The sequence below is a fragment of the Erinaceus europaeus genome, unplaced genomic scaffold, assembly GCF_950295315.1.
Source record: "Erinaceus europaeus unplaced genomic scaffold, mEriEur2.1 scaffold_265, whole genome shotgun sequence".
NCBI lineage: Eukaryota > Metazoa > Chordata > Mammalia > Eulipotyphla > Erinaceidae > Erinaceus > Erinaceus europaeus.
In genome coordinates, this window is record NW_026647878.1 from 116,237 (window position 1) to 141,377 (window position 25,141).

The 25,141-nt window shown below is 47.3% G+C and overlaps 1 long non-coding RNA gene across 1 annotated transcript; it reads left to right on the plus strand.

The window, feature by feature from the left end:
- Positions 1-2,066: 2,066 nt before the first annotated feature.
- Positions 2,067-5,364, plus strand: LOC132536507 (uncharacterized). Its single transcript, XR_009548053.1, has 2 exons — positions 2,067-2,281; positions 5,006-5,364. It is a non-coding gene; the product is annotated as an uncharacterized LOC132536507 (long non-coding RNA).
- The last annotated feature ends 19,777 nt before the right edge of the window (positions 5,365-25,141 follow it).

Consider the following 25,141-nt stretch of genomic DNA (forward strand, 5'->3'; position numbering starts at 1 on the left):
TCCTAAATCGTGGAAGCATTTACTTGTTTTCCCTTTCAGTATTTGGATGGTCTCAGGTTTACAATCTCCAATCCCACTGGGATGTGTCCTGTTTTTTCCAGATGTGTGTTTGTGTGTGTATGGGGGGGGGTTGTAGGGATGGGGATCTCCAGGGCTTTCTGCCTCCCCCATGACCGTCCAGGTCTCCTAACACCCCCCCCCCCCCCCCGCCGTGCCATCTCCCGCTCTCTCCCCACAATGCTGTGTGCTGTTATTAGACACTCTCCAGCTTTCTGTGGATGAGGGGCCACGTTCTGAACCCTGTGCTCTGTAGTCCAGGGGAATCACTTCATTCTGTTCGCCGCCACCCAAGATTCCTGCAACCCCCCCCCCCCCCCCCGCAGCCATCCAGAGAATGCAGCCTCCACTGTCACTCAGGGCACCTGGAGAATAAGGTGCCGGAAGCTTCTCACCTCACAGCCCTGCCCTGTGCTCTGGGCTCAGAGGTCAAGACCAGGCTCCTGAGAGGAAGGCCTGTGGGACTGAGCTCACAACATCCCTCACTCTGCAGTTAAAAAGGCAATTTTGAGAGTTCCTTTCAGAAATGGGGGGCGGGGATGGGGAGCTAGGATAGCAGGGGCTCTTCAGTCTCCACGTCCCTTCTCAGTCCCGAGAGTGCTGGGACTAGGGAGATAGCAACAGACCATCCGGTGCTTAGTGTGGCCCCAGATGGACCATGTTCAGAGAGAGAGGAACCAGCTGTGTGGCCATCTGGCCAGCTGGCTGGCGACTCTCCTTATCAATATTGACTTAACTTCTGCTCCACAGCAGACATCATGCTCCATGCTGGAGGGAAGGCCAGTTTATACTCTTCACGTCTCCATGGGGAGGTGAGAGCAGAAGCTTCTAGAAGAGACCTACACTGGGATGGGGAGACAGCATGATGGTTCTGCAAAAGACTTTAATGCCTGAGGCTCTGAAGTCCCAGGTTCAATCCCTAGCACTACCATCAACCAGAGCTTAGCAGTGCTTTGGTCTTTATCACACTCTCTCTCTTATTAAAATAAAATATTTCCAGAAAGAGAGACCTGGGTCTTGTTCCCTGAGCTCTGGTCACCACACCTGCTTGGCATCTGTAAGCTGGCAGTCCCACATCTAAGTGGTAAATGACATCCTGGACATCTAGGGCATCTTTTGTCTTTTGTTTTACCAGAGCTCAGCTGTGGTTTTTGAGAGCCCTAGATATTGAATTTGAGACTTAGGAGCCTCAGGCATAAGACTTTTATTTTTTTAATTAATTTTTTTTTTTCCGGGGGCTCAGTGGTGGTGCACCTGGTTAAGCACATACTTTACACTGCAAAGAGGACCCTGGTTCAAGCCTCTAGCCCTCACCTGCAGCGGGGAAGCTTCATAAGTGGTGAAGCAGGCGTGCAGGCCTATCTCTGTCTCTCTCTTCCTTTCTATCTCCTTCTCTCTCAACTTTCCTCTTTCTCTATCCAAAATAAATAAAATATATTTTAAAAGATGTGCTCCTATTTTTGACTTGTGATTAATAGTGATACCCCCCCTCCATCACCACCACCACTTGGGAGGGGACTGAGTCATGCTCCCTCAGCCTCCAGAGAATCATAACTCTTTTTTTAAAAAATATTTATTTATTTATTTATTCCCTTTTTTTTGCCCTTGTTTTATTGTTGTAGTAATTATTGTTGTTGGTGGTGGTGGATAGGACAGAGAGAAATGGAGAGAGGAGGGGAAGACAGAGAGGGGGAGAGAAAGACAGACACCTGCAGACCTGCTTCACTGCCTGTGAAGCGACTCTCCTGCAGGTGGGGAGCCCGGGGCTCGAACCGGGATCCTTATACCAGTCCTTGTGCTTTGCGCCCTGTGAGCTTAACTCGCTGCACTCCCGAGAATCATAACTCTTTTCTAGAAAAGCAACACACTTATGGGATTGGATCTCACAGTCCTGGCGTCTCAAGTAAACAGTTGAAGTAACCCAGGAGCTGGCATTGGGACTCAATGTTCCTGAGCACACAGCCCCCCAACTCCACCCCCAGCCCCCTGGGATCTTCCTGACCAGTGAAGTCAAAGAGAGCTTTGTGAGCCAGGACCCAGGGAGGAAATGGTCTGGGCGGGACTTAGCCCTCAGGTCAACAATGTCTGCTGGAAGGCTTGGCGGGGAGGTTAACTGGACCTTGCCTGACTCTATACCTGGGAGAAGAGGGTGAAGCCCGGGTCCCACCTCTCAGAGGCTGTGGAGGCCACCTTGCACCCCAGCACCATCTAGACTGGGAAGGAAGTAGGTTCAGTCTCTTACCCAGACAGGAAGCTGTATCTTCCATCCCATCCTTGTCTCTTGGTGCGGGAGGGGGGCAGGCAGTGGTCTGGGACCCTAGCCTGTTCTCTGACCTGGACATTTTGGGTCACTGATGGGGAAGCTAACTTAGCCTTGGGGCTGGGGAGGAGGCTTAGTGGTGGAGCACCAGCCTTGCATGCTGAGGCCCTGGGTTCAGTCCCCAACACAGAAAGACAAAAAGACAGAATGCCATCGGAAATGACAGAGGAGTATTCTGCTCTTTCTTCAAAAATCATAATTAAAACAAAATTTTTTTACTATCTTTTTTTATTGGGGGGATTGATGGTTTATAGTCAACAGTAAAATACAGTAGATTGTACATGTGTAACATTTCTCAGCTTTCCACATAACAATTCATCCTTACCTCCTCCTCTGCCATCATGGTTCAGGACCTCCTCCCATCATGTGTGGCCCTCCCCCCAACACCAGAGTCTTTTACTTTGGTGCAATACACCAAGCCCTTTTATTATTATTTGCCTCCAGGTTATTGCTGGGGCTCAGTGCCTGCACTACGAATCCCTTGCTCCTGGAGGCTAATTTCCCCCTTTTGTTGCCCTTGTTGTTTATCACTGTTGTTGTTGTTACTGCTGTTGTTGTTGTGGGATAGGACAGAGAGAAATGGAGAGAGGAGGGGAAGACAGAGAGGGGGAGAGAAAGACAGACACCGGCAGACCTGCTTCACCGCTTGTGAAATGACTCCCCTGCAGGTGGGGAGCCGGGGACTCAAACTGGGATCCTTATGCCGGTCCTTTCAATTCGCACCATGTGCCCTTAACCTGCTGCACTACCACCCACTCCCCTTTTTATTATTTATTGGATAGAGATAGCCAGAAATCGAGAGGAAGGGGGAGACAGAGAGGAAACATGTCAGAGAGCTACCTACAGCCCTGCTTCACCCACCACTCATGAAGCTTTCCCCCTGTAGGTGGGGACTAAGGGTTTGGATCTGGGTCCTTGCGCACTGTAACATGTGTGCTACCACGCGGCCCCATTAAAAAAAATAAATAAAAGAGCCAAATGATAGTTTCTCTGGCAGGGCGTGAGGCTTAGCAGGCTCAAGAACCTGAGTTCAAACCCCAGCACCACATGCAAGTGCCCTGGGCAGAACAGGGGATTCCATGGATGGTGGAGCTGTGCTGTGGTGTCTCATCCCCTCTCTCTGTTTCTCCCTCCCCCCAAAAAAATGGGACAAAGAGGAGAAGAAGAAGGAGAAGGAGAAGGAAAGGAGGAGGAGGAAGAAGAGATGGAGGACTGGACTGGGAGGCCACTTAGCAAGTGCTGTCTCCATCTTTCCTCTGTGTCCTTATCTGGGCCTCTGTGAAGTGACCCAGACTGGTCACTACTGAATCAGGGCATCTTCAGCTCAAGGGCTGTAGGCAGGGCTGGGAGAAAAACCACAAGGTCTCTAGAGTCCTGGCACCCACTTCCCACAAGAGTCTGGCTTCTCATTTGTTGTCCTCCTCCTCCTTCTTTTCCTCTTTCTCCTTCTTCTTTTGCTACCAGGCTTATCACTGAGGCTCAGTGCCTGCACAAGGAGCCCACCACTGCTGGCATCCATTTTTTCTTTTTCCTCTAGAACAGAGAAAAAATTGAGAGGGGAGGGGAAAGTAGGGAGAGAGGCCGAGAGACACCTGCAGCCCTGCTTCACTGCTCATGAAGCTTCCCCCCCTGCAGGTGGCTACTGGGGACTTGAACCTGGGTTCTTGAGTATGGTGATGTGTGCACTCTACTGGATCTGCCAAGACTTGGCCCCCAAGTCTGGATTTTTCTACCTCACCCACCTGCATTGCATTGGGTATTCTGTGTTTGGGGGTGCTAGCTTTGTTGTAGTGTTAATTTTGCTCTCACGGGCCCCAAAGCTCCAGCTTTATGTGCAGTCCACAGTCTGGATAAAGAAATTGACCTGGCGTCAAGCGGTAGTGTAGCGGGCTAAGCGCACATGGTGGAAAGTGCACTGACCAGCATAAGGATCCCGGTTTGAGCCCCCAGCCACCTGCAGGGGAGTCGCTTCACAAGCGATGAAGCAGGTCTGCAGGTGTCTATCTTTCTCTCCCCCTCTCTGTCTTCCCCTCCTCTCTCCATTTCTCTCTGTTCTATCCAACAACAACGACATCAACAACAACAATAACTACAACAGCAATAAAAAAAAAGAAAAAAGAAATTGATCCTTAGGATGTGGGCATCTTGCTGTAGACTAAGACGTCTAGTGCGTGGGGGTGGAGAGGAAGTGAAAGCTGGGTGTCAGCAACAGTGTGACGCCCCGCAGGCTGGTCACCCATAGCCCAGAACAGCTTTTTCTTCCTGAGCCAAAACTCACATCCCCTCTGCCCCAATAAACAAAAGAACAGAACCACTTGTCACCCAACTGTTGCCGGGTGTCCTAGGGGCGGGGGTGGGGACAGTTTATAGAGAGCAGAGGCCTGGCCCTGCACCTTGCACTTAGAAACTCTCACACCATCTTCCCGTACAGTACATTTAGTCCACCTGCATGTTAGCTATCAGGCTCAGTCAAAAATTACTGAAGTCATGGGCCTCTTGGAACATGCCTAAAATAGACTTCCTAGCTTCCTCCCACACGAAGACCCTTAGTTCCATCTGCTCTATTTCTACGTTTCGGTTTCTGTTTATTAAACAATTTATCCTGCTTTGTATCTTATCGCCTTTCAGCCATCAAGTTGCAGGCGCTACATTCTGACTTCTTTGGACAGACGACCTCACCTGTGTGTCCTGGAACCTTGCCTCCCCTGAGCCCCGCCCCACTAGGGAAAGATAGAAACAGGTTGGGCCCACCTGCCAACACCCATGTCCATCAGAGAAGCAATTACAGAAGCCAGACCTTCTACCTTCCCATAAGGAATTTTGGTCCATACTCCCAGAGGGATAAAGACTCGGGAAGGTTCCAATGGAGGGGATGGGATACAGAACTCTGGTGGTGGGAATTGTGTGGAATTGTACCCTTGTTATTTTACAATCTTGTTAATCATTATTAAATCACTAATAAAAATTTAAAAAACTTAAAAAAGAAACCACATCTCAGAAGCAAAGTCTCTCTCTCTCCCTCTCTCTCTCTCTCTCTCCAGTGAGCAGCCACCCACAGAGGAAGGATGGGCAAAAAGGCAGAAAGGATATTCCTACAACAGCAGAACAGTTCTGTCTGTCTGCTCTCCAACAGCCTTAAGAAAGGACACACCTATCAGTAATCATTTTGAAAAAGTGCTGCGGGCAGTGCTTCCAGAACAATCTGAGGGAAAGCCAAGTTGTGCAAAGCCAGTCAGCCTTCCTCACTGGCTCCAGCTCGTGTCTCAGACACCAGCCTGTTCTGTCCCATGATTGTGGTGGGAGTGGGGGTGGGGGTGGGGGTGGGGGGGCACCAACTGGCTGAAAGTCGCAGATTGCAGAGCACAAGGGGGTCCATGCAGAGAGCGTGTCCCCAGACACTGTCAGTCCCTGGTCTTCTGCTTGCTGCCACTCTGGGGAACAAGGACTTTTTTTTTTTCTGCCTCAAATGATATCACTGGGCACAGAACCTTCTTGATGAGATAGAGAGATAGAGATAGAGGGAATACAATGAAAGATGGGGATTAACACCTTCCCCAGGGAAAGTAACTTCTGGCTCAGGATGGATAGAGTCTATTTGTGTTTATCTGACATGGACCATTAGTTGGTTGGGTTGAGAAAAGAGAAATCATGGTGGCCCAGGAGGTGATGCAGTGGGTAGAGTACTGACCTTGCAAGTATGAGGTACCAGGTTCAATCCTGGGCAGAACATGTGTCAGAGTGATGTTCTGAATATATATATTTATCTTTTCTCTCTCTTGTTGGTAAATGTGTACATATATGCATATTTATTTATTTATTTATTTTTGACAGAGCCAGAAAACTGAAAGGGGTGTATGGTCCAGGAGGTGGTGCAGTAGATAAAGCATTAGACTTGGAAGCATGAGGTCCCGAGTTCAATCCCCAGCAGCACATGTACCAGAGTGATGTCTGTTTCTCTCTCTCCTCCTATCTTCCTAATGAATAAATAAAATCTTAAAAAAATATTGAGAGAGGAGGAGGGGAGAGAGAGAGACCTACAACTCTACTCCATCACTCATGAAGCATCCCCCCTGCAGGTGGGGACTTGAACTCCGGTCTTGTGCACTGTAATGTGTGTTCTCTGCCAGTGCACCGCTGTCAGATTCTATGAATAAATCTTTCAGGGCAGAGAGAGGATGCAGCTGGGCAAAGAGCTCAGCTTGCAGAGCACAAGACAGACATGCCTGAGGCTTCTGGTTCGATCCGTGACGCTGTTACATAGGGAGTGGTGCTTTAGCTTCTTTCTCAATTTAATAAGGAAAAAAGGGTGGGGGAAGATAAATAGTTTTCAGCAAAGGGATAGGGACCTTCCCCAGGGAACTTCTGCCCTGAAAATGAGATGGAAATCTCGGCCAGATCAGTGTCCAAGCCTCAGGAAGGATGTTCTGGTTCTAAATCTATCACAGATCCAACAGATTCGACCCAGATGGACCCAGTCCAGGGAGAAGTCTTCTACTCAATTAAATTTGTCTATCTAGGGAGCTGGGTCTGTGTTCATTTGACAAATTCTCTATGATAAACTCATAGAGTTTATTTTTTTAAATATTTTTATTATCGTTATTTATTTATGGATAGAGACAGTCAGAAGTTGAGAGGGAAGGGGGTGATAAGGAGGGAGACAGAGAGACACCTGCAGCACCGCTTCACTTGTGAAGCTTCCCCCTGCAGGTGTGGAGCAGGGCTCAAACCTGGGTCCTTGATCACTCTAACATGTGTGCTCAACCAAGTGCACCACCACCTGGCCCCTTCTCTAGGAGTTTAAATGTTAATGGTTTACAGTTGTTAATGGGTTACATGTACAAACACCTGTTTTGTTTTAATCTTTTTTAAACTTATTTTTAAATTATTTGATAGACAGAGAGTGAAATTGAGAGGGGAGGGGTAGATAGAGAGGGAGAGACATACCTGCAGCCCTGCTTGACCACTTATGACGTTTTCCCCCTGCAGATGGGACCAGGGGTTTGAACCTGGGTCCTTGAGTACTGTAATGTGTGTGCATAACCAGGTGCACCACTGCCTGGCCGCCATGTACACCTATGTTCATAGCAGCACCATTTGTAATGGCCAGCAACCTGAAAACAACCCAGGTGTCCAACAACAGATGAATGTCTGAGAAATCTGTGGCCTATATACACAATGGAATACTACTCACCTATTAAAAATAGTAAATTCACCTTCTTCACCTCATCTTGGCTAAAGCTTGAAGAAATCACGTGAAGTGAGATAAGCCAGAAAAAGAAGGATGAATATGGGATGATCTCACTCAGACAGAAGTTGAGAAATAAACACCGAAAGGAGAAACACAAAGTAGAACTTGGACTGGGTTTGACATATTGCACCAAAGTAAAGGACTCTGGAGGGAGGGGGTGGAGGGTGGCTTTCAAGCCCTGGCACATGATGGTACAGGAGGACTAGCCTGGGGGGATGAGAATGTTTTGCAGAAAACAAAGACATGTTACACACGTATCAAATCTGTCTGTACTGTAAACCATTAATCTCCTTCCACACACGGTTGAGTCCAGAGTTCATTGATTTTTGACAAATGTGCTATTCAGTGAGGAAAACAGAGTCTCTCAGACCAAAGGGGATGGTACAACTAGGCGCTCACACAGCAGAGTGAAGTTGAGTCCTGCAGAATCACAGAAAGGTGAGAAGTCTTTTTTCCCAGCTCCCAGCACAGGGTCTCCCTTCTCCCTTGAGCCAGCCATACGCCCCCCAAATCCTTGGGACTTCCTGTGTAATGATAGTGACCGGATGGCCATTTGTTCTATGAGGCCACTCTTGGTGGCCCCATCGGTAGCTTCAAGGTGGGTCTGCTCACCAGAGAGACCACCACGTTACAGTGCTAAGGGACTTGACCACCACGTTACAGAGTCCCACCAAGTTACAGTGCTAAGGGACTTGTGCTCAAGCCCCTGGTCCCCAGCTGCGGGGGGCGTGGGAGCTTCACAAGTGGTGAAGCAGTACTGCAGGTCTCTCTCTCCCCTTTTTGTCTCTCCCTAGATTTATCTGTCTCTTTCCAATAAATGATAAAATATTTAAAAAAATATTTACTTATTCCCTTTTGTTGCCCTTGTTGTTTTATTGTTGTAGTTATTGCTGTTGTTGCTGTTGGATAGGACAGAGAGAAATGGAGAGGGGAGGGGAAGACAGAGAGGGGGAGAGAAAGATAGACACCTGCAGACCTACTTCACCGCCTGTGAAGCGACTCCCTTGCAGACAAGGAGCTGGGGGCTTGAACTGGGATCCTTACACCGGTCTGCGAGCTTTGTGCCACCTGCGCTTAACCCACTGCGCTACCGCCTGACTCCCGATAAAATATTTTTCAAAAGAACATTACAAAAAAGTTATAAGGAATAAAATGTTCTTTAAGAAAACCTCTATAGAACTCCCCCAAAGGACAGAATTGGGGTGTTTTTCAGATTCGTGAACCTATCCCACATGCTGGAGCAGAGGTGCACCTCACTTCTAGAGGCCCACGAAGTCCTGCATTTGAACCTGCCCAAGCCTCGCCTCCTGCCTGTCTGGTCCTCTGTACACTCATTTAGTTTATTTATTTATCTATTTATTTATTCATTCATTTTTAAGTATTTATTTATTCTCTTTTGTTGCCCTTGTTTTGTTGTTGTAGTTATTATTGTTGTCATCGTTGTTGGACAGGACAGAGAGAAATGGAGAGAGGAGGGGAAAATAGAGGGGGAGAGAAAGATAGACACCTGCAGACCTGCTTCACCGCCTGTGAAGTGACCTCCCTGCAGGTGGGGAGCCAGGGGCTCGAACCCAGATTCTTACACCATTCCTTGTGCTTTGTGTCACCGCTGCGCTACCGCCCGACTCCTTGTACGCTCATTTATAACTTCCACAGGAAACTGGTGAACTTAAGGGAAGTGGATTCCTATTTGCTGTTCTAGCAAGCTATCGAACAGGCCATGGCCGGTGCGCCCCTATGTTCCATCGCTGGGGAGCCAGAGACAACGGGAACTGCCCCTGCGGCTCCAGACAGACTATGACCCACATAGTCAACGACTGCCACCTCTCCAGATTCAAAGGAGGTCTCGAAACTTTACATCAGGCTCAACCTGACGCTGTTGACTGGCTATGGAAGAAGGGCAAACGCTAGAAGAAGAAGCAGATTGAGACTGAGAAGGGGTCATGGTGAAGCCCTCCCCCCTCCCCCATCTGTAGCTGGTGTCACCTCAGGATTTGTGATTGGTGCCTGGAGAGGGTGGGTGAGGGAGAAAGGTCATTCTTGTGAGACAGACCCCTCAATTTAGAGGGGGTACACGGGCTCTCAGTAGTTGCACCTGTCAGGGTTGAATAAATTGTTGGATGAACAACTGGTGTCTGGACAGTGGAGGAATTACTTGGTAAGGGGGAGTGGGAAATGTACATATTTGGTGTCAGAAGTGTGTGACTCAAAACAGTTCAGATTCTGCAACACAATGTGTACGTCTACTCACGGTGGCTTGAAGACTAACTCAGAAGGGGACTGGGTGATGGTGCACTTGGTTAAGCATACATACTACCTTGCAAAAGGACCCAGGTTTGAAGCCCTGCTCTCCACTTGCAAGGCGGCGGGGGGTTGCTTCACAAGTGGTGAAGCAGATTTGCAGATGTCTGTCTTTCTCTTGCCCTTTCTCTCCCCCTATCTCCCCCTTCTCTCCCCCTCCTCTCCCCCTCCTCTCTCAATTTCTCTCTGTCCTATCCAATACAATGGAAAAAATGGCTGTTAGGAGCAGTAGATTCACAGTGCTCCAGTGATAACCCTGGCAGCAGTAAAAATAAAATAGGGAGTCAGGCAGTAGTGCAGCGGGTTAAGCGCACATGGCACAAAGCACTAGGACCGGCATAAGGATACAGGTTCGAGACCCCAGCTCTCCACCTTCAAGGGAGTCACCTCACAGGCAGTGAAGCAGGTCTGCAGGTGTCTATCTTTCTCTCCCTCTCTCTGTCTTCCCCTCCTCTCTCCATTTCTCTCTGTCCTATCCAACGACGGCATCAATAACAACAACAGTAATACTTGCAACAATAAAATAACAAGGGCAACAAAAGGGAATAAATAAATAAATATTTAAAAAGTTAGAAAATAAAATAATTGAATTAAATTAAATTAAGGGCTGGGGAAACAGCATAATTGCTCTGCAAAAAACTTCCATGCCTGAGGTTCTGTGGTCCCAGGTACAATGTCCAGCAGTAACATAAGCCAGAGCTCAACAGTGCTCTAGTCTTTCTCTTTTATAATTCAATTTTATTTTAAAATTCTTTCTATTGGGAGTCGGGCTGTAGCGCAGTGGGTTAAGCGCAGGTGGCGCAAAGCACAAGGACCGGTGTCAGAATCCTGGTTCAAGCCCCTAGCTCCCCACCTGCAGGGGAGTCATTTCACAAGTGGTGAAGCAGGTCTGCAGGTGTCTATCTTTCTCTCCCCCTCTGTCTTCCCTTCTTCTCTCCATTTCTCTCTGTCCTATCCAACAACAATGACATCAATGATGACTACAACAATAAAACAGCAAGGGCAACAAAAGGGAATAAATAAATAATAAAAAATATTTAAAAAATTCTTTCTATTTATTTTATTTTTTATTATTGGATAGAGACACAGAGAAATTGAGAGGGAAGAGGGAACTAGAGAGGGAGAGAGACAGAGAGACACCTGCAGCCCTGCTTCACCATTCATGAAGCTTTTCCCCCGCAGGTGGGGACCAGGGGCTTGAACCTGGGTCTTTGTACACTGTACTAGATGCGCTTAATCAGATGCACCATCACCTGGCCCTTGGTCTTTCTCTCTTGTTAAAATAAAATAAATAAAATATTAAAAAATAAGAAACAAAGAAAACTCTCAGAAGATAGCGTAGTCACAGAACCCCATAGCTGTGGATATGATTGTGGAATCTTAGCTAGGACAACAAAATCACAAGAGATCAGAAGAAAAAAACTATATGAATTAGACTTTATCAAAATGAAATACTTTGGTGCATCCAAGGAGACTATTAAGAAAGCCAAGTCATATGCTGTAGGGTGAATAAAATATTTACAAATCATAGCTCTGATGACAGAGAGCCAGGATCTATAAAGAGCTCTTGCAACTCCACAAGTGACAACTAAAAAAAAAAAGGACAAATGACTCAACTGAACATGCTTGCAAGGAAGATGTACAAATGGCCAACAGGCACAGTGATCATTAGTCATCAGGAAGACACAATTCAAAACCACAATGAGACAGCACTTCTCATCACTTGGTCAGTAATGATGATGTTGATGATGATAATAAGAATAATAATAAATAATCCAGAAAATAACATAGCCGATGAGGATGTAGAGATTAGAACCCCTGTCCATTGCTGTTAGAAGTGTAAAAAAAAAAAAGTTGGATTGAAGAGATGTCTTAATGGTTCTGTACAAAACTTTCATGCCTGAGGCTCCAAGCTTGAGCGCCAAGGTTTAATCCCCAGCACCACTATAAGCCAGAGCTGAGCAGTGCTCTGGTGTTCCTATGTCTCTATCTCTGTCTCTCCCTCATTAAAGTAAAACATTGAAAAAGATGATGTCACCACTCCAGAAAAGCAGTTTGGCAGCTTTCCCAAACCTAACCAGAAAATTATCATCTGATCCAGCAATTCTGCTCTGGAGTATATACTCAATAGAATTGAAAGCAAGTATTTAAATCGAACTTGTACACAGATGTTCATGGCAGCAATTCACAATAGCCAAAGCATTGGACCCACTCAGACATTTATCAATTGGATGAACCAAGCATGATGTGTCGTGTCCACACATGGAATACTGTTCAGCTGCATGCAAACAGACAGACAGAAGCAATCAAACACTAGAATAGGTGGCCATACATTGTAGGATTCAATTTGTTTGAAATATCTAGATAGGTTAGTCCACAAATAAGGAAGGTTAGTGGGTACTAGGGTCTGGAGAGGAAGCGGGTGTCAGAAGTTGAGAATGGGAACGACTGCCGGTCATTTCAAATGTGCTGCTTTAACTTGAATGTACTGAATCCTAAACTTAATTTTTAAAATTAATTATTTAATTAATTAGAACAGAGAGAAATTGAGAAGGGAGGGGGAGATAGAGAGGGAGAGAGACAGGGGCCGGGTGGTGGTGCCCTTGGTTGAGTGCACATGTTACAATGTTCAAGGACCTAGGTTTGAGCCCTTAGTCCCCACCTACAGGGGGAAAGCTTTGCAAATGGTGAAGCAGACCTGTAGGTCTCTCTTCCTCTCCTTCTCTCTCTCTCTCCCTCTCTCTCTCTCCCTCTCCCCCCTCCCCCAATTTCTGGCTGTCTCTATCCAAAAAATAAACATAATAAAAAATAAAAAAGAGAGAGGGAGAGAGAAAGACACCTGCAGCTCTGCTTCACTGTTGGCGAAGCTTTCCCCCTGCAGGTGGGGACCAGGGGGCTCGAACTCAGGTCCTTGCACATGGTAATGTGTGCACTCAATCAGGCACACTACCTCCTGGTTCCTGAATTCGAAACTTTCAACTGGTAAAAGTGCTGACTTTTATGGTGACTTTTGCTTCAATAAAAAGAAAAATAAAGTTGAGGGTCTGGGTGGTGACACACCTGGTTGAGTGCACATGTTACAGTGCTCAAGGACCCAGGTTCGAGCCCCTGGTCTCCACCTGTAGGGGGAAAGCTTCACAAGTGGTGAAGCAGGGCTGCAGGTGTCTCTCTGTGACTCTCCCTCTCTCACTCCCTTCCCTCTTAGTTTCTGGCTGTCTCTATCCAATAAATAAATAAAGATAATGCAAAAAAAACTTTAAGAAAAGAAAAGAAAAAAAAGTTGATGGTAATGGTACCTCCATGCAGTGGAACCTCTAGGATAGAGAAATAAGGGACTGGTGAAGGGTCCATAGCATAATGGTTATGCAAACAGATTCTCATGCCTGAGGCTGCGAGGTTCTAGGTTCAATCCCCCCCGCACCACCATAAACCAGAGCTGAGCAGTGTTCTGGTTAAAAAAAAAAAAGGACTGTTGTACTTTGTTGAGTGAAAAGCCAGGATCTGTAGACTGGAAGGCTCTGTAGTGTTAGCTTCTCCTGTAGCTTCTACTATTTATTATTACTTTTTATTTCCTTTGTTCCTAGGTTTGTCACTTGGGATATGATCCCTCTGCTCCTGGCAGACCTACCTTTCTTTCTTTCTTTCTTTCTTTCTTTCTTTCTTTCTTTCTTTCTTTCTCTCTCTCTCTCTCTCTCCCTTCCTTCCTTTCTTTTTCTCATTCTTTCTTTTTTTGTTTTTATTAACTTTATTTATTTTTTAGAGCCAGGCAGAAATTGAGAGGAAAGGGGATATAGAGAGGGAAAGAGACAGAGAGACACCTGCAGCCATGCTTCACCACTTGTGAAGCTTTCCCTCCCCCCCGCAGGTGGGGACCAGGGGCTTGAACCTGGGTCCTTGTGCACTGTAACATGTGTCTCTCGGTCTCTATCATGACAAAACAAAAAGGAAAGGGAGTCGGGTGGTGGCGCAGCCGGTTAAGCGCATGTGGCACAAAGTACAAAGACCGGCATAAGGATCCCGGTTCAAGCCCCCGGCTCCCACCTGCAGGGGAGTCGCTTCACAGGCGGTGAAGCAGGTCTGCAGGTGTCTGCCTTTCTCTCCCCCTCTCTGTCTTCCCCTCCTCTTTCCACTTCTCTCTGTCCTATCCAACAACAACGACATCAATAACCACAACAAGGGCAGCAAAAGGGAAAATAAATAAATATTAAAAAATTTTAAAAAATGCTTTAAAAAAAAAGGAAAAAAATTGCTACTGGGAATAGGGGTGAATTCATTGTGCAGACACTGAGCCTGAGCAATGACCCTGGTGATAGAACAAACAAACACACACAGCTAACTACCTACCTACCATCTACCTATTTGTTTAAAAAAATTACTATCTTTATTTATTAGGTAGAGATAGAGAGAAATTGAGAGGAAAGGGGAGATAGAGAGAGACACCTGGAGCACTGCTTCACCACTGGTGAAGCTTTCCCCCAAAGGTGGGGACTGGGGGCTCAAACCAGGGTCCTTACACACTAACGTGTGCGCTCAACCAGGTGCACCACCACCCATCCCCCTATCTATCTATCTATCTATCTATCATCTATCTTTAAAAAATTTTTTTATTGTCTTTATTTATTTGATAGAGACAGCCAGAAATCAAGAGGGAAGGGGGTGGTAGAGAGGGAAAGAAATAGACACCTGCAGCCCTGCTTCACCACTTGTAAAGCTTTCCCCCTGCAGGTGGGGACTGGGGGCTCGAACCTGGATCCTTGCACACTGTAATAGGTGCACTCAACCAGGTGTGCCACCACCTGGCCCCCTATATCTATCTATCTATCTATCTATCTATCTATCCATCCATTTATCCTATCATCTATCATCTAACCTATCTTTTGTCTATCTATCTATCTATCTATCTATCTATCCTACTATCTATCTATATATCCTACCATCTATATATCCTACTATCTGTCTATATCTATCTATCTATCTATCTATCTATCTATCTATCTATCTATCTATCTATCTGTCAAGATAGAGGGAGACCATCACATTGCTCCAGAACTTGTGATGATGTGATGTCAGGAATTGAAACTTGCATGTGCAAGTCTTGATCTCTAACCATTCGGCAACCTTGCCAGCTTCTGGAGCCTGTCTTTTGCATATTCACTGAGAGGGAAAGAGTGGAGACAGTCCAGTGTCTGAGGCCACAGAGCAAAAATTATGGCGCTGCATTTTCCTCCATAAGGGAAAACTTTGTTTCGCAACCTTGGACATTCCTGGCACCAGGGTGTTTCCACAAAGCAGCCTCTTCTTTCCTGCCTCAAGGCTGTTTGGAAACCCCCCTAGGGGTCAGATGGCCACACACCCAGTAGAGCTACTTGTTATAATACCCAAGCACCCAGGTTCAAACCCAGGTTCAAAACCCAGGCTCAATCAGTTGTCATTTTTTTAATTTAAATTTTTTAAAATTGCCATCAGGGTTATCACTGGGGAGTTGGTGTATGCATAGTAAATATACTGCTCCTGGTTTTTCATCTTTTCTTCTTCTTTTTTTTTTTGTATGGAGTAAGAGAGAAATTGGAGGCGGTGGCAGGCGGTAGTGCAGCGGGTTAAGTGCACATGGCGCTAAGCGCAAGGATCGGTGTAAGGTTTGAGCCCCCAGCTCCCCACCTGTAGAGGGAGTCGCTTCACAGGCGGTGAAGCAGGTCTGCAGGTGTCTGTCTTTCTCTCCCCCTCTCTGTCTTCCCCTCCTCTCTCCATTTCTCTCTGTCCTCTCTAACAACAACAATGATAAACAAGGGCAACAAAGAGAAAAAAAAAAGGCCTCCAGGAACAGTGGATTCCTATAGTCCAGGAAAGCCCCAGCAATAACCCTGGAGGCAAAAAAAAAAAAGGAAATTGAGAGGGAAGTAGGAGACAGGACGAGAGAAACACCTGGAACACCACCTCACCACTTGCAAAGCCCTCCCCTTGCAGGCGGGGACCAACGGCTTGAACCTGGGTCTTTGTACATGGCAATGTGTGTGTTCTATCTTGTGTGCAACTAGCCAGCCTTCTTTATTTTTATTTTTTAAATTTTATTAATTAAAAATTTTTTTTTAACCAGAGCACTGTTCAGCTCGGGCTTATGGTGGTGTGGGGGATTGAACCTGGGACTTTGGAGCCTCAGGCATGAGAGTCTATTTGCATAACCATTATGCTATCTACCCTCTGCCCTACTGCCCAGCCTTCTAATTATTGATTTTTTATTATTTAATTCATTTATGTTAGATAGAGACAGAAAAATTGAAATAGAAGTGGCAGAGAGTGAGAGGGAGCGAGACCTGAAGCACTTTACCACTTATGTAACTTCCCCCCACACAGGTGGGGACTGGGGGATTGAACCAGGTCCTTGTGCACTGTAATCCCATCACTGTTTGGGGATAGTTGGTCACATAGTCAGAGATAACAAAAACACCACTGGAAACTTTTCTGCCCCTCTCAGGTGTAGGCTTTTGTTCTGTTTTATTTTTATTTTCTTAACACTTTACTTATTTATTAATGAGAAGGGTAGGAGGAGAGAGAGAGAGGGGACCAGACATCACTCTGACACGTGCGGCTGCCAAAGACTGAACTCTGGACCTCATGCCTGAGAGTTCAACATTTTATCCACTGCACCACCTCCTGGGCCATTGTTTTAGATTCATTTATTTTCCTTCTTTTTTTTTTCTTAAATTATTTCAGCAATTTATTTAAAATTATTTTTCTTTCATTTTTATTAGCGATTTAACATTGATTTACAAAATCACATGTCACCAGGGGTATAATTCCACACACCATTCTCACCATCAGAGTTCTGAATCCCAAGTCCCCCCTGTTGCAAACCACCGAGGTTCTCCCGAGGTTGCAGAATTGGGTTAACTGTTGTTAAAATTCATCTCTACAACATCACTGCCCCCTTTTCTTCCAGGCCCAGTCCTCTCTTCCCCTCCAGGCCATTCATAACACTATTAATGCATCCAAATGTCTCTCCCTTTTTCCTCCTCTCTCTGCAGGTCCTGATGGAGCTGGAGTTCAGAGACCTCTTTAGATTCATTTATTTATTTATGTGAGGGGGAGAGAGAAAGAGAGAGGGGAGAGAGGAGAGGAGAGGAGAGGAGAGGAGAGGAGAGGAGAGGAGAGGAGAGGAGAGGAGACATTATTCTGGTATGAGATGCCCAGGGTCAAACTCAGGACCTCACGAGTGAGAGTCCATCTCTCAGGCTGCTCAGGTGGGAGGTTTAAACTCTCTCTTCTCCAGATTGAGCCAGAATGCTTGTCCTCAGCCTGGCTGATGGTGTCTCTGGTCTCTTTGCCAGAAAACTGTATGCATTTTTCTTTTTATTTTAAACTTTATTTATATTTTATTTGATAGAACTGAGAGAAATTGAGAGGGAAGGAGTTGGTAGAGAGGGAGGGAGAGAGAGAGCAAGAGGGAGAGAGAGAGAGAGAGAGAGAGAGAGAGAGAGAGAGAGAGAGAGAAGGCATCTGTATCCCTGTTTCACCGCTTATGTAACCTCCCCCCCCCTGCATATGGGGACTAGGGATTTGAACCTGGGTCCTTGCACATGGTAATATGTGCTCTTAACCAGGTGTACCACCACTCGGCCCCTGGGAAGGCTTAATAGCCCATGCTTGACCTAGTGTTGTGAGGTCAGCTGCGGAACTTTTGGACTTGGGGCCTTATAGATCAGAAGGAAACTGGGAGAAGAAAGCCTGATATTGCTCCTGGATCCATGCTTCTGAACACGATGTGTAGATGTGATGTATGGCACAGCAGCAACCATCTTGAGACCATGAAGAGGAAAGCTATGAGAACCAGAAAGTTTCAGCCCAGTGCTCTGTCATTTTCTTCTAGAAGATTACCTGTTTCTTTAGGACAATTATTAGCAATTATTCCCAGCAGTGGCATTCACTTGAGAGACAAAAATTCTTTTTCCCTTATAAAGAGGTTCTCTTTTGGGGTTCTCTGTGTTGAGCACAGGCTCTGTCTCCTGGAGCTGAAGATGCAGGTGGAAGGAAGAGAAATGTCCCTCTGTTAAGGACTAGGGACTGAAGGATAGTGGGGGTTCTGGTGTGTGTGTTTGGGGGGAGGTGGGGTGGGTGAAGAGGTTGACTCCTTTCACAGTGCCTAAAGGCCTCCCCAGCTTCAGCCGCTGCACCTCATTCACACAAGGAACTAAAGCTGCCTCACCCTGAACTGAGCTCCAGAAAGCTCTCAGGCCCTAGACCTAGGTCCATCCCAGCTCTGCCCCTCACTGCCCAGCCAATACCCCAGGGCAAATGTGCTGAGCCCTCAGCTGTGACCAGGACACACTTTCCTTCCTCAGGGAAGCGACTAACCCCAGGCTCCTGGGCTCTGAGCCTCTTCTCAGAACCTCAGTCCTCCATGAAGACTTATCTGTGCTGTGTTCTGGGTGGTGATACACCGGGGGGGGGGGGGGGGGGGGATAAGAAGAGGATAAGACGGCAACTTGCGAAGGCTATAGGAAGTTCACTGGACTAAATGAGGTAGAAAACAGTAACCAAGAGAAGGGCGGAGAGGAAAAAGGAGTCAGCTGCTTCACAGGCGAGACTGAGGGAGGCCTGTCAGCAGAGAGAGAGAGCCCACTGCCCACTGCTTGGCAGAAGAGCACTGGTCACACACCTACCCACTGAAACTGGGTTTTGTGTGAAAGCAGAGTCAAGGAGTGTGTCCTTAGCCGACCTGGCCGATTTCTGTCCTATTCAATTGCTAGGTGGAAGGATTTTCTTTTCTTTAATATTTATTTATTCCCTTTTTGTTGCCCTTGCTTTTATTGTTGTTGTAGTTATTATTGTTGTTGTTATTGATGTCGTCGTTGTTGGACAGAACAGAAAGAAATGGAGAGAGGAGGGGAAGACAGAGAGGGGAGAGAGAAAGATAGACACCTGCAGACCTGCTTCACCGCTTGTGAAACAACTCCCCTGCAAGTGGGGAGCCGGGGCTTGAACCGGGATCCTTATGCCGATCCTTGTGCTTCTTGCCATGTGTGCTTAAGCCGCTGTGCTACTGCCTGACTCCAGGAAGGTTTTTCCTTTCCTTTCCTTCCCCTTCCCTCCACTCCCCACCCCTCCCCTCCCCTCCCCTCCCCTCGTTTTCCCTTCTTTTTTCTTTTCCTTTTATATCCAGAATGACTAGAAGCAGACTGCTGGCTTTTGTGCATGTGAATGTCTTAAGCCTGGAGTTTGTTACTGGCCTAGCCCTGAACCATTGCTATTCTGTCCTCCTGGCAAAAGCACAATTTATAATTTTATGTCACAGTGCTCCAGGGGCTCGTCTCCTGCAGTAGGAGTGGAAACCAGAGACCTTAGGGACTGGAGAGTTGGGGACCAGAGAGCCCAGGTTGGGAGCAGCTCAGAAGTTTTGGGGCCTCCATGGGGCAGGGACATGGGGGATGGGAGTGTGTGTGGAGGGAATGGGGAGGCAAGGATGAGTCAGAAAAAGATCCAGCCTTGAGCAATGCAGAACAAGGAAAGACTCCACCTTCCTGAACCCAGTGATCTGTGTCCTGCTGCTTCTTGTGCCAATGAGTTGAAGCTCACAGAGGTGCAAGTCAAGGGCGGGAGGTGGCGTCCCCAGAACAGGGACTTTCTGGTAAGGCACCGCTCAGGGTTTCCTTCCTGTCTCCTGGAGACCCAGCAGCCAGGAAGTTCAGTCTACTCTGTGCCTTCTGGCTTCCTGGAAACTCCTCCTCCTATTCCTCCCCCTCCTCCCTTTTAAAATTGCCACCAGAATTATTGCTGGGATTCAGTGCCAGCACTATGAATCCACTGCTCCTGGAGGCTATTTTCCCCATATTTCCCCCTTTCCATTCTATTTGACAGGGCAGAGAGAAATTGGGAGGGAAGGAGAGATAGAGAGGGAAAGAGAAAGATAGACACCTGCAGACCTGCTTCACCTCTCACGAAGTGTCCCCCCTGCAGGTGGGGAGCAGGGGCTTAAACCTAGGTCCTTGCGCATAGTAATACGTGTACTTAACTGGGTGTACTTAGCTGTGCCTGCTCCCTCCTCCAACTTCTACAGAGTCAGAATGCAGGGAAGCAGCCCCTCAGGTGCTGGGTGGTGCTTAGCAAGTTTTCAACAACTCCTCACACCTGGATCCCCTGTGCCCATGACAGACCAGAGGCAGGATCAAAGAGGCTGAGTGACAGCCATGGGGTCACACCATGTCCCCACTCAGGCACGGTGACCTCAGCCCCACATCAGAGGCTGACTTCTGGGAACTCCTGGGAGTTTATTTATAAGATGGAAATATTGACAAGAGCATAAGATAAGAGGGGTACAATTCCACACAATTCCCACCACTAGAACTCTGTATCCCATCCTGTCCCTGGATAGCTATCCTACCTACTCTTTATCCCTCTGGGAGCATGGACCCAGTGTCATTATGGGGTGCAGAAGGTGGAAGGTCTGGCTTCTGTAATTGCTTCCCCTCTGAACATGGGTGTTGACAGGTCAATCCATACTCTCAGCCTATCTGTCTCTTTCCCTAATGGGGCACGGCTCTGGGGAGGTGGGGCTCCTGGACATATTGGTGGGGTTGTCTGCCCAGGGAAGTCCGGCTGGCATCATCTTAGCATCTGGAACCTGGTGACTGAAAAAGAGTTAGCATATAAAAGCGAACAAATTGTTGAATAATCATGAACCTAAAGGCAAGAATATTGCAGATGAAGATTTGGGGTCTCCATTTTGGAAAAAGCTAGTAGGTCTATTTTAGGTATATTCCAAGGGGCCCATGACCTTACTAGTTTTTGCCTGAGCCTGACAGCTAACATGCAGGTAACATATGTTATTGTCTGGGGAGATGGTGTCACAGTTGGACTTTCTCTGTCTCTCTCTCTCTCTTTTATTTTTAAAATTTATTTATTAATTCACTTTTGTTGCCCTTGTTTTATTGTTGTAGTTATTATTGTTGTTGGATATGACAGAAAGAAATGGAGAGAGGATGGAAGGATACAGAGGGGGAGAGAAAGAGAGACACCTGCAGACCAGCTTCACCACCTGTGAAGCGACTCCCCTGCAGGTGGGGAGCTGGGGGCTCAAACCGGGATCCTTCTCCCAGTCCTTGCACTTTGCGCCACATGGGCTTAACCCACTGCGCTACCGCTACTCTTTTTTTTTTTTTGATAGACAGAAAGAAATGGAGAGAGAGAGGAGATATAGAGAGGGAAAGAGACAGAGACAGACAGACACCTGCAGCATTACTTCACCATTTGTGAAACTTCCGCCTACAGGTGGGGACTAGGGGCTCGAACCCAAGTCCTTGCTCATGGTGACATGTAAGCTCTATCAGGTGTGCTCCCACCTGGACCCCAGCCTTGGCTTCTGACTCCTATTGGGCTCTTTCTAGCCTTCTGACCTTCGGGACAATGATATAATAAATTCATGACGTGTTAAGTCACAGAGTTTGTGGCAATCTGTCACAAGAGCCTAGGCTATGTCACAATAGCCTCCTCAGCTATGCTGGTGTGTCATGGTGCAGTTTCTCACAGCGGGAACAAGCACCTCTCCAGCCCAGTAGGGGGATGCTCAGCTGGTGTTCCCGACACTGTACCCCCAGGCCTGTGCTTTCTCTAGTGTCCAGTCAGCTCTCTGTGACCCGGAGCAAGGACACCAATGTCTGGTGGACTCCAGAGCCCTGGCAGGCAGGTGCAGTCACTCTAGCCCTCTCTCCTACCCCTAGATGTCCACCTGCTCCTGGTGCCTGGTGCCAGTGTGCAAGATGCCCATATCACAAACCTGTGTCATGTTAAGTCACCTGCCTAAAATTTCTGTGTCTTTTATTATTATTATTATTTTATAATGTCACGGGGGCTCAGTGTCTACACAACAAATCCACCTCTTTCAAGGGCATTTTTTTAAAAAAAAATTTATTGGTTTACTATTGGATAGAGACAGATGTTGAGAGAGGGAGAGAGAGGAAGAGAGACAGAGAAACACCTGCAGCCCTGCTTCACCACTTGTGAAGCTTTCCTTCTGCAGATGGGAACCAGGGGCTTGAACCTGGGTCCTTGTGCACTATAATGTGTGTGCTTAACCAGGTGCGCCACCACCTGATCCCAGGGACATTTTAAGAAAGTATCTTTATTTATATATTGAATAGAGACAGCCAGAAATTGAGAGGGAAGTGGATGATAAGAGAGGAAGAGAAACAGAGAGACACCTGCAATACTGGTTCACCACTCACAAAGCTTTCCCTGTGCAGGTAGGAATTGGGGCCTAGAACCCAGGGCTTTGCGCATTGTAACTTGTGCGCTCATCCCGGTGGGCATCCACCTGGCCCCAGCTTCCTTCTTTTTTAAAAATGTTTTTATTATCTTTGTTTATTTAGTGGACAGAGACAGCCAGAAATCGAGAGGAAGGGTGAGACAGAGAGACACCTGCAGCCCTGCTTCACCATTTGCAAAGCTTTCCCCCTGCAGGTGGGGACCGGGGGCTTGAACCCATGTCCTTGAGCATTGCAACATGTGTATTCAACCAGGAGCACCACCAGCCAGCACTTTCTTTCTTTCTTTCTCTCTCTCTTTCTTTCCTCTCTCTCTCTCTCTCTCTCCCTCCCTCCCTCCTGGTAGAGTGCACCTATTACTGTGAGCAAGGACCTGGGTTCAAGCCCCTGGTCTTCCCTTGTGGGAAGGAAGGCCCCTGAGTGGTGGAGCAGTGCTGGAGGTGTCTCTCCTGTCTGCCTCTCATCCTCATGCAGGCACTGAGCTACAGAAATAATCCAGGTGGCAAAATAAATAAATAAATAAATACATACATACTAGCAATCTTGATGTGAGAGATGGTTAGGTCTTCTCTTCAAAAGAACATGAATAGAACAACTGTTTAGTACAAAAATTCTTTTTATAAATTGTTATCTATGACCACCTGTGGCCCGTAGTTTTGTATTCTTTTTTAAAAATAATTATTTATTTATTTTCCCTTTTGTTTTCTTTTTTCATTGTTATTGTAGTTATTATTATTGTTGTTGTTAGATAGGACAGAGAGAAATGGAGAGAGGAAGGGAAGACAGAGAGGGGGAGAGAAAGATAGACACCTGCAGACCTGCTTCACCAGGGAGTTGGGGGCTTGAACTGGTATCGTTATGTGGTCCTTGCGCTTTGCACCATTTACGCTTAACCCACTGCGCTACCACTGGACTCCTGTAGTTCTGTGTTCTTTAGGTCAGCTCCTTGCAGTGCTGGCTAATCCTCCAGCAGAGACCCTCAGACGCTCGTCCTCCTCTCCTTATTTAGGCAGCGGGGAGACTGTGAGCGCTGCTGCAGCCCAGGGGTGGAGGAGACAGTTGTTCTGTGTCAGGTATAAAAGATAGGAGAGTGGTCCAGGAGGTGGCGCACTGATAGAGCTTTGGACCCTAAAGCATGAGGTCCTGAGTTCGATACCTGGCAGCATATGTGCCAGAGTGATATCTGGTTCTTTCTCTCTCCTCCCGTCTTTCTCATCAATAAATAAAGTCTTTTTTTAAAAAAATGACGGGAGACGCTGCTATCTGAGGGCCACTGTTGGTGGCACGCCCTGTTGCAAAAGAATAAACGCTTTGCTTCAACTCCTTATTTTTTGCCTTGATAAGTAATTTTAATTGGACGTCATTTATAACATGGAGTGAAGGTGTGATTGTCCTTGAATTTCTGGGACAGCTTTGGGAACCCAGAGAAGTGAGAGCATGGAAGGTGACCTTTCTTTCTTTCTTTCTTTCTTTCTTTCTTTCTTTCTTTCTTTCTTCCTTTCTTCCTTCCTTCCTTCCTTCCTTCCTTCCTTCCTTCCTTTCTACCAGAGCACTGGTCAGCTCTGGCTTATGGTGATGCAAGGGATTGAACCTGGGACTTCAGAGCTTCAGCTGTGTGTGCCATTATACTATCTACCCCCACCCAGGTGACTTTCCACAGAGGCGTGATTGAAAAAGGCAGAGTGGGGGAGTAAGCTAGTAGGAGTGCAGACACCGAGGCCTGCTCAGCCATGGGGGGGGGTGAAGTCAGAAATGGGGGCGTGGGAGGAACAGAGAGGATGCTCACAGCCAGTGCCAGCCAGCTCCAGAGTGAGTGTCTCTGGTGGGAAGTCACTTGTGGGCACTAGGGGAACCCAGGCCAAGTCAGATTCAGTCCAAGGGGGACCTCACAGCCAAGGCCTCTGAAGTTCCTGCTCAGCCTTCACTGGCAAGCCGGCCAGGGGCTTAGAAAGCAGTCCGGGGGGCTGGATGGTGATGCACCCGGTTGAGCACACATGTCACCATGTGCGAGGACCCTGGTTGGAGCCTCTGCTCTTGACCTGCGGAGGGGATACTTGATGAGCCGTGAAACAGTGCTGGAGGTGTCCCTTTTCCTCTCTCTCTGTCTCTCTCTGTCTCTCTCTCTCTGTCTCCCCTTCCCTCTCAGTTTCTCTTTGTCCTATTAGTAAAATATTGGGGGGGTGGAGGAAAAATGTCCGAGAGGAGCAGTGGATTTATAGTGCTGGCAACTGAGCCCCAGAGGTAACCCGGGTGGCCACAACAACAATAATAAAGTTAACAACAACAAAAGAAGAAGAAGAAGAAGAAGAAGAAGAAGAAGAAGAAGAAGAAGAAGAAGAAGAAGAAGGGGAAGGGGAAGGGGAAGGGGAAGGGGAAGGGGAAGGGGAAGAGGGAGAAGGAGAAGGAGAAGGAGAAGAGGAAGAGGAAGAGGAAGAGGAAGAGGAAGAGGAAGAAGAAGAAGCAATCAAGAAAACATTCTAGAACACTCATAGGTTCCTGGTATTTGCAAGGGCAGGTGTCCTGAACATGAGATTAGGAGGAACCACGTGATGGGGCGAGGCCATCTTATAATTGCATGATGGGGTGTGTGCCTGTGTAGGCTGGGGTGGGGGGACTAATGAGAGGTGAAGCTGGAGGAGCCGGAGTGATAAGGGTTAACAGGGAGAGCGAGCAAAGCTGACTCCCAGGAAGTGAGACACCTTCCCTGGAGAAGAGGGGTGCCCCTCCCCTCCCCCCAGAACACCAGCAGGAAGCAGCCAGGCTCCATATCTCTCCCATTCACATGGGAGCCATCACATACAATCTGAAGCCCTTAGAGGGCAGTTTAGGGAAGGCAGAACCCTTCCCGCTGAGCCCTGCAGGAAGCCGGGGAGAAGGGACCAGAGGCAGGGCCAGAAGCATCACAGTGTCTGCTGCCCTCCCTGCTGCAAAGGCTGTAAGATGCAGATGCAGATGCTGGCT